This window comes from Papaver somniferum, chromosome 3 (assembly GCF_003573695.1).
Source record: "Papaver somniferum cultivar HN1 chromosome 3, ASM357369v1, whole genome shotgun sequence".
NCBI lineage: Eukaryota > Viridiplantae > Streptophyta > Magnoliopsida > Ranunculales > Papaveraceae > Papaver > Papaver somniferum.
The window spans coordinates 213644340-213652611 of NC_039360.1; the positions used below are offsets into that span (position 1 = coordinate 213644340).

Here is an 8272-nt window from a genome sequence, read left to right on the forward strand (position 1 = left end):
CCTATGTCGATGGCTATTCAAGTAGATAATGAATGGGGTAGACCTCCGGAACATTTTCATGGGGCTACTAACTATGGTGCAGGTTGTATGCTGGTTAAATTATTGCATGGTTGATAAGCCTACCATGGATGGGCGAGCGTAGGTAATCTAATTTTGTCTTATTGGAACCATCTTGTCTTTGATTGGTTCCTCTTTGCAATGCAGAATCAGGTGCAGTACGTGGTACAACAGTTTGTCAAAATTGTGTGTAAATTATATGGTTTCTGTTGTCCAGGCAGTTTCATTCACTCATAATTTCAGTAACAACTTAAAAAGTAGATAATGGTTATCACTTCTACTTACATGTTATCCATAATGGTGAAGAGATTATATTTCTCACAATTTTTTGATTATTATTTCAACAAAAAAATAAAATAGTGAATAGATTATATTTCAAATGACACCACGCGTTTACGTGAAGTCACCTTATTTATGTTTTGATTGGTTGTTACTTTGAAACGGTCCGTGAAAGAAATCCCCTCTGCTTGACTTAGAATTTGGAAGATTTCATGTTTTTCCGTCTTTTAACTTAATCCATGAGGTCGCAAGTGATCAAAGGAAGATGACAAATACAGTATTCTTCACCACCCTTCGTTATACCGACCAGGCATCGGATACTAGTGAAATTGCTTCTAATGATGAAAATGGTACTGCAGACGATGGATCATCTGGAATTGACTTTGGGGTGCCACCTCAAACTATTGATAATGGAGGATTGGTGGCAAAAGTGGCTTTGCAATCCATTACTAAAATGATCTGTTTTTCTTCACTTGTGTCTTTGGATGACCAAAAAGAGGAGCTTCTAGGTGTTCCAACAGAGCTTGCTGTTGATCATACTATAGACCACCAGATTCAAAAGCAGGTCCAACTTCATGACACACATAGAAGGCATAAACCAAATTCGAGGTTATTCATCAATCAAGTTGGCTCTAGTAACTGGCCAGATTGGCTCTTAGCAGTTGCTGGTGAGGCTATTGAAGGTTGGACTCCTCGACAGTTACACACTTTCCAAGTGCTCGCTAAGGTTGGTCTCCCTCATACTCAGTCTATGCTACTTTTGTTTATTCGTCGCTATTGTAATTTAGTCTTGTAGTTATATAGTTATGTTAAAGCATATGTGATCGGCCTTCTGCTTCTTTAGATCCGAGATGGACGTCGTAGCCATATATATAAAGCTAGAGACGTTTTAGTGGGAAAAGTTGTGGCTTTAAAGAAGGTCAAATTGCACAATTTGGATTCTATGAGTGTGGAGATTTTCGCGAGGGAGATTTTCATCTTCCGCCGGTTGCATCATCCTAATGTTATAAAACTGTAAGGTTTGATAGCTTCAAAGAGGTCCTGTACTATGTACCTTGTGTTTGAATACGTAGAATTTGATTTGGCTAGTCTATCGGCTATTCACCGAATGAAGTTCACAGAGCCTCAAGTAAATTTTCCCACCTCTATTTTTAAGTACTATGAAGTTAGGGCCTTGAAATATATGCGTTGATTTATTGAAATTAGTACGGACATGACAGGTAAAATGTAACATGTGTCAACTGTTATCAGGACTCAACTACTGTCATAGCCAGGGCGTCATACATCGTAACATTAGTAGGTCAAATATCCTTATTGACAGTGGAGGAATACTTAAGATTGCTGGCTTTGGATCAGCTTCATTCTTTTCGCCTGATCCTATGCGCAATCCGATAGCTATTCATAAGGATACTGTATGGGGTAGACCTCCAGAACATTTTCACGGTGCTACAAACTATGGTGTGGGTGTAGACCTGTATGGTGCAGGTTGCATGCTGGTGGTTGATAAGCCTACCATGGATGGGCGAATGCGGGTAATCTAATGTTGTGTTATAATTGAAACCTTCCTGTCTTTGACTGTCAAGGAAAACTATTGTATTTCTTGTTTTATTTACTCATAATTTCAGAACCACTTAAAAAGTAGCTAATGGTAAACAGTTCTGCTTACATAGTTACATGCCATCCATTTAGGTGGAGAAACTGCAGAGGGTTTTCAAGTTATTTGAATCTTCTTCTGAAGAACACTGGAAAATGCTTAAACTACAAGAGGATTCTATACTTAAGCTTCAGCATCCATATGACCGGTGCATAGAAGAGACACTTAAAGATATTCCATCATCATCATTACCGCTAATTGAAACTCTTCTTGCAATTGACCCGGCTAAACGTCAAACTGCAACTGCTGCCTTGATGAGCGAAGTAAGCTTTCATAAAACTGTACCATTTTCTTTGCATTCTCCAATTTCGCATCTACGAAGTGGTATTTCCATGAGGAGGTTCCTTTTATCCTTGGTATCTCTTTTGCTTAATTTAAGCGTTATCTCACTTGGAATGTTTCTCGCTATAGCTTGGCTTCCTTTGTTGTATGTAAGCCGAAAGTGCAGTAGTCTCTGTTGTTTACTCTTTGTTCTTTACGATGCAGTTTTTCAGGGCCAAACCATATGCTTGTAAGCCTTCAGACCTGCCATACTATCCTCCCACAGGAAACTCGGTTAAACTACAAGCAATCGCCATAAAATTTGTGGGTAGGAGGAGGCTTCTAGATTCTCGTGAAAACTCCAATGCAGACGGTGTGAGTAAAACACTTGCACCTGATCGGTTTGTGAATTCAATTCCTGTTTCGCAAGCTAACAAAGACTTTCATAATGAGGTATGCCATCTAAAAGCGGATATTAAGACCATTTTTACTTCTTTTCTTTTTTTCTGTTTATATTATTTCACTATATGTGGTATATATATTGCATTTGCAGTTCAGTGGAGCTAAATATTGCAGGGATCAGCCTTTAGTCAACCCACAAATTAATAAGTCCGTGCAAGGTGACACAAAGGAGATACGCGCTCGGTTAAGCTAGTATAAAAGCTTAAGCTGTCAGGTATCGAGAGTGTATATTCTTATAAATCCATCAGCCTAACTAACCTTGAAAATCGGCTTGCAAGGTTAGGATTGTCCAAGACTTATTAAGCATGGGACCTAGGTTGCCCTAGGCGATGTGGTACTATTTAACACCCCCTCAACGACTAGGGCTACACTGACGGAGTGGCACGGAAGCCACGGACGAACACTGGCGGGGATACTTGAGTGGTTACGGAAGCCACAGACGCACACTGACGGGAATACTGAGTGGTACGGAAACCATGGACACACGGGGAGCGTTGAGAGGAGCCTGGCTCTGATACCATCTTAGAAATCCATGGACCTAACTAACCTCGAAAACCGGCTTGCAAGGTTAGGATTGTCCAAGACTTATTAAGCATGGGACCTAGGTTATCCTAGGCGATGTGGTACTATTTAACATATATAATAACTAATACTACACTGTAGTGCTGCTTAATATCCTTGCTTTGTCCCTAAAGTACAACATTCTCTGGAGTATAACCATGTATAAGCTTATATACCCCTGCTAATGTTTCCCGATCGTAATACATCCCTTTCACATGCGATTTTCTTTTGTAGTTCATATGTTGTCCTCTTTGAACTTGTTATCTTTTCTGTTCACTCATATACTCTCACCCATGCTTTGTAGGGGTTGGTGATACATCGAACAGTTTCTAAACTTTATCAATGAAGTATCCCCAAAAGCAGCCTGTCTTCTTTGTTCTTTCATTTTATGTGCATGTACAAATATAATAGAAAAATTGAATGATAACGTAAAAAACAAGAAGACCCCAGATACAATTGTCGAACTTTATTACCCTGGTCTGTAATAGAGAATTTATCTATTTTTCTTTAGTATCAGCTAATGGTTTCTGTGTTTTCGTCATTGTTTGTACAAAGTCCAACCAGAGAATAAGTACGTTTCCGAGATTAATGCAAACTTAAAGACTTAAGAGTAAACAAGAAGCTAAACGGCAAAAGCTTGGCTTTGCTGTTTCCAAACCTACCGAGATAAACTTGGTCCTCTCTCTACTCTATAAAAAGAACACAATATCGAGAATCGCTCCAAAAAAAAAAAACACAATATCGATAATAAGAGGGAAAACAAGACCTACAAAGCTATTGAGATTTTCAGGCGTACGAAGAGGAGCAGAGGACTACTTGTTTCTAAGTCAGGTAATCCTCTATCAGGTATGTGCATACTTGTGATTATAATGGAGTTCAAGATCGTACCACTATGAGATAGATGTTAGAAACTTATGAATATTTTTTCTTTTATGGTGTCTATTTCAAAAAAAAAAATTAAAAAAAAGTAATGAATTAGCATGTTTATAATTTCCCATCATGATTTCTTTTTTTAAGAAAAATACAAAAAAAGCATGAAAGTGACATGTATGCTGTTTCACCCGTTTGAGTTTGAGACTACCATGATTTCGATTGATTCTTGTAAAACATGAATGTTGTTGCATGTATGCGGCTTAACAGGTTGATGTTTTTTCTTTAATGTGTTTGCAAAACCATTTGTGCGGCTAGGTTAACAAAACTTGCATAACTTTTATTGGATCCTGATAAATATGGGCTCACCTAAACATCCATAACTTCAAGTGGAAAACGTTTCGGTCCAAAACTACATATAAGTCCAGTTCCAGTTAACAAGTTACAGATTAGTCCAAAAACCAGTCTGTAATGCACGGGTGCTACGAATTAAATTTGTATTGTAACCGACAATTTGTTGCCATGTTGAAGGAGTTATACCAGGTGGTAACATGAATTAAAACTGAGAATAATAAAGGAAAAAAATCATTTAAACTAGAGAAAAGAAATCAACGAAGAAGAAACCCTAAACCGAGAGAAAAAAATCATCATCATTTAGATTAGAACAGAAAATTCATCAATCAAAAAACCATTGATGAACAAACTATAGCACTAACATCATAGTGAAGAAGACGAAACAACAAGAAGACAGTCAAAATCATCACCAATCGGCCAGAAATCAACGATTCAAAGTGCAAAAGAAGATTTTCAAAGAGAATAGAAGAAACAAAAAGATTCAACATCTACTCAAGTAGTAGAAAGTCCAAAATCATCACCAGTTAAGTAGGAAAATAAATCAAGACCTTCAACAGTGTACATAGTTCAATCGAGCAATGCTCAAACAATCTCCTCCTTTGTCAATTTTAGTGAAAAAACTCTAATACATATGGAGATAATTACAGGTTGGATATTAGTTGGAAATATGAAAACCGAAATTAAGTACTTGATTTCATATCTTGAGAATATTTCGGTTTTCGAATTTCCTTGTTGTCCAAACAACTTTGGTGAATAAATAAATAAATTTGCATTTCTTGCAGACTATCCTAATTAAGAAACAAATAAATTTATTCATGTTGTTTCTGCTGAAACCGACTATCCGGAGAGGAAAGTACCCTAATTAGGCGAAATCTCTTATGTCCGCTCGTTTAAAGCCTTTTGTGGGATCAAGAAGCTCTACGAGTACTGTTGGTGGGAAACTAGATAATTGCATTGTTATCTTAGTTTTCAATAATTGATTTGAATAACTAAAAGCTGTTGAAACTTTGGTTGCACCTAGTTTGATTATTCTTGAGAGCCTTCTTTTCTGAAATAAGGTCACTCAAACTAGGTCATAATATGGATGGGATTTTCAGAATTTTTTTTAGATCTGAAGACAACTTGTGATCATCCATTCTTAGCAGACTCCATTTTGTGTGTGATTGATCATAAGTGGTATCAAGTTTTGTGTTCAGGTATAATTGAAGGCAATTGAAGATTTAAAGACAAAAAGATTTTTCTGATTGGTTTACGCATCTCGTGATATTTGTCCACATATCTTGATCGGATGGGATTCGACTAAGATCTAATTTATCTTTGATAGATTTGATCAAATAACCGTAGATATCGGCAACTATCATTTAGTGGTATTTTTCAGTATCCAAATCTAATAGTTGTGAATCTAGACCTGATTATTTCGGATCTTGATTGATCTTACCCGACAAAAGAGTTTACTTGTTTAAACGTAAGAGACTTTGTCAAAACTCAACATATATTTTCTTAAAATATTATTGGACTATTTACCAAACACATTCGTTCTTTTACTGTTTGGAAGACGATCAAAAGGAGTTGAATGCTTAAGACTTTACATCGGTAAAGAAACTAAAAATAGTGATTTCTGTCTTGGGGTTCACGTACATTAGCCAGACGGTTGTAGGCGCAGGAATACTGAGGGAACTAATTAACTAAGGGTATATTACTCGGTCTCAACTATACGAAGTTGGCTTTGTTCTTTTTATAGCGACTTAATTCTGAGAGTATTCAAAACTGGACTAGGTCCCCGGGTTTTTCTGCATTTCCTCGTGAACAAAATCTTGTTGTGTGATTACTTTTACTTTCCACAGTTATAATTGTTTTATTATAATTAAAATCAAATACACTTGTATGTTAATTCAAGGCACTTGATTATGATACTATAGTAATCGGTTTCATACCATAACTAATATCAAGTATATACCTTGTTGTTATATTTTCTCGACTTTTCCCATAAACGATCGCACTTGGTATTGGACTTATAGGTTGAAACGAAAATATTGTGATATACTTGGGTACCCTCATCATTTCATAACAAGAGCAACATTTACTCCCACACAACATGCCATATGCCACTGAAACAACATGCTGGTGTACAAATCTGTACACTATCACAACAAATTTGGGGACAAAAGCTTTTATACACACAAACATGCCATATGTCACTGAAATAATATGTTGGTGTATTAAATCTGTACACTATCACAAAAAATCTGGTAAAAAAAGCTTTTATAAACACACAACAGGCCATATGTCACTGAAACAACATGCCGGTATACAAATTTGTACACTATCATAACAAATCTGGGGGGAAAAACTTTCATACACACGTAACAGGTCATATGTCACTGAAAGAATATGCCGGTATATAAATTTATACACTATCATAAAAAAATCTGGGAGATTAAGCCTTCATACACACACAACGTGTCATATATAGGAAAGTTGCAGATGATCGTACCTTTTCCTACTTGAATAGATTTTGATTTCTTTTTCTCCTTAAATGGTGATAATTTTGGATTCTTTAGTATAGATGTTAAAGGTCTTTATGAGGAGGATGATGAGGATGGTGGCGAAGGTGATGATAAGGATGACGAGGAGGATGACAAAGGTGAATAAGACGAGGAGGAGGATCATGTGGACCTGAATGACAACAATGGGGTAACTGCAAGACTGGAAGTGAATATAAGGAGAGGGATGACAACAAAACTATAAGTGAATTTGAAAAGAATGAAGTTCAGACTGAAACTGCTAAAAATACGAGGTATAATATCATTTTTATTGAACATCCCGTTGTTTGAGGGTGAAAACAGTTTCTGTTGGTTTTGGTAATTTCGAGTGTGTGGGTGAGAAACGAGTCTAAACCCTAAACAATGTACTGCAAGGGAGTACTTTGATTCGAGAGATCAATCTGTACAAATCCGGCCTAAACCAAGAAATGGCCATTCCAGACTTTCTTCGGTCACAAAGTGAAGGAGAAAGGTTGGTCTAAGGAGGGAAGCGAAGAGAGTGTTGAGACCAGAATAGTTGATTCGGGAAGAGTATTTTTTTGACGACTTGTATCAGAAAGTGGAAAGCTAATAGATGGGAAAGCTAACAAGTGATTTCTGAGTGTTGTATTCTCCTGACCAAAACTTGTTCTTTGGTGTAAATAGGTGAGAACTATTTATACAAGTCGCAATGAAACGTACCCTGGTCTCGTAAGAAGTGAAAACGGTTGAGTAAATGGAAGAAAGCGGTAACGGGTAACGCCTGGAATTGATGTTTCCATAATGAAGGAAACGTTTCACCATTACTTCTTGTATTTACTAACCGCCTCACTCTTATGACACTTTCTTGTAACGGGCGTCGTGTACACCGTACGCTGTAAACCGCCAGACCAATAACCTGATGAGCATCCCCCAGTTTGTGACATGTTTTGATGTATCGAGTGTTTTGTGTAGCATGTTGCTATTGTTTGGAAAGTTGATCTTGGGAGGCTTGCCGGCTCGATGGTGACCTTCGACGGTCGAGATTTTTCATCTTGAGAGGAAGGTTAGCCATTTATTGTAGTTACCTTCCGTTGGTAGCCAGTGGAGTGGTTTAGGTGCGGCCAAGCTAGGATTTTGGCATAGTTTTAGGCGCGCCCAAAATTAGGGTTTTGGCATAGTTTAGGCGTGGCCAAAATTAGGGCTTGGCATTGGGCCAAAAGTTGCCACGCGTTTGGCGGCGAACTTGGACGGCTGAGATTTGCATCTCAGA

General features: G+C 37.5%; 1 pseudogene; it reads left to right on the forward strand.

Moving 5' to 3' along the window:
- The first annotated feature begins 375 nt into the window (after positions 1-375).
- Positions 376-3557, forward strand: LOC113362088 (annotated as a pseudogene).
- Positions 3558-8272: the final 4715 nt, after the last annotated feature.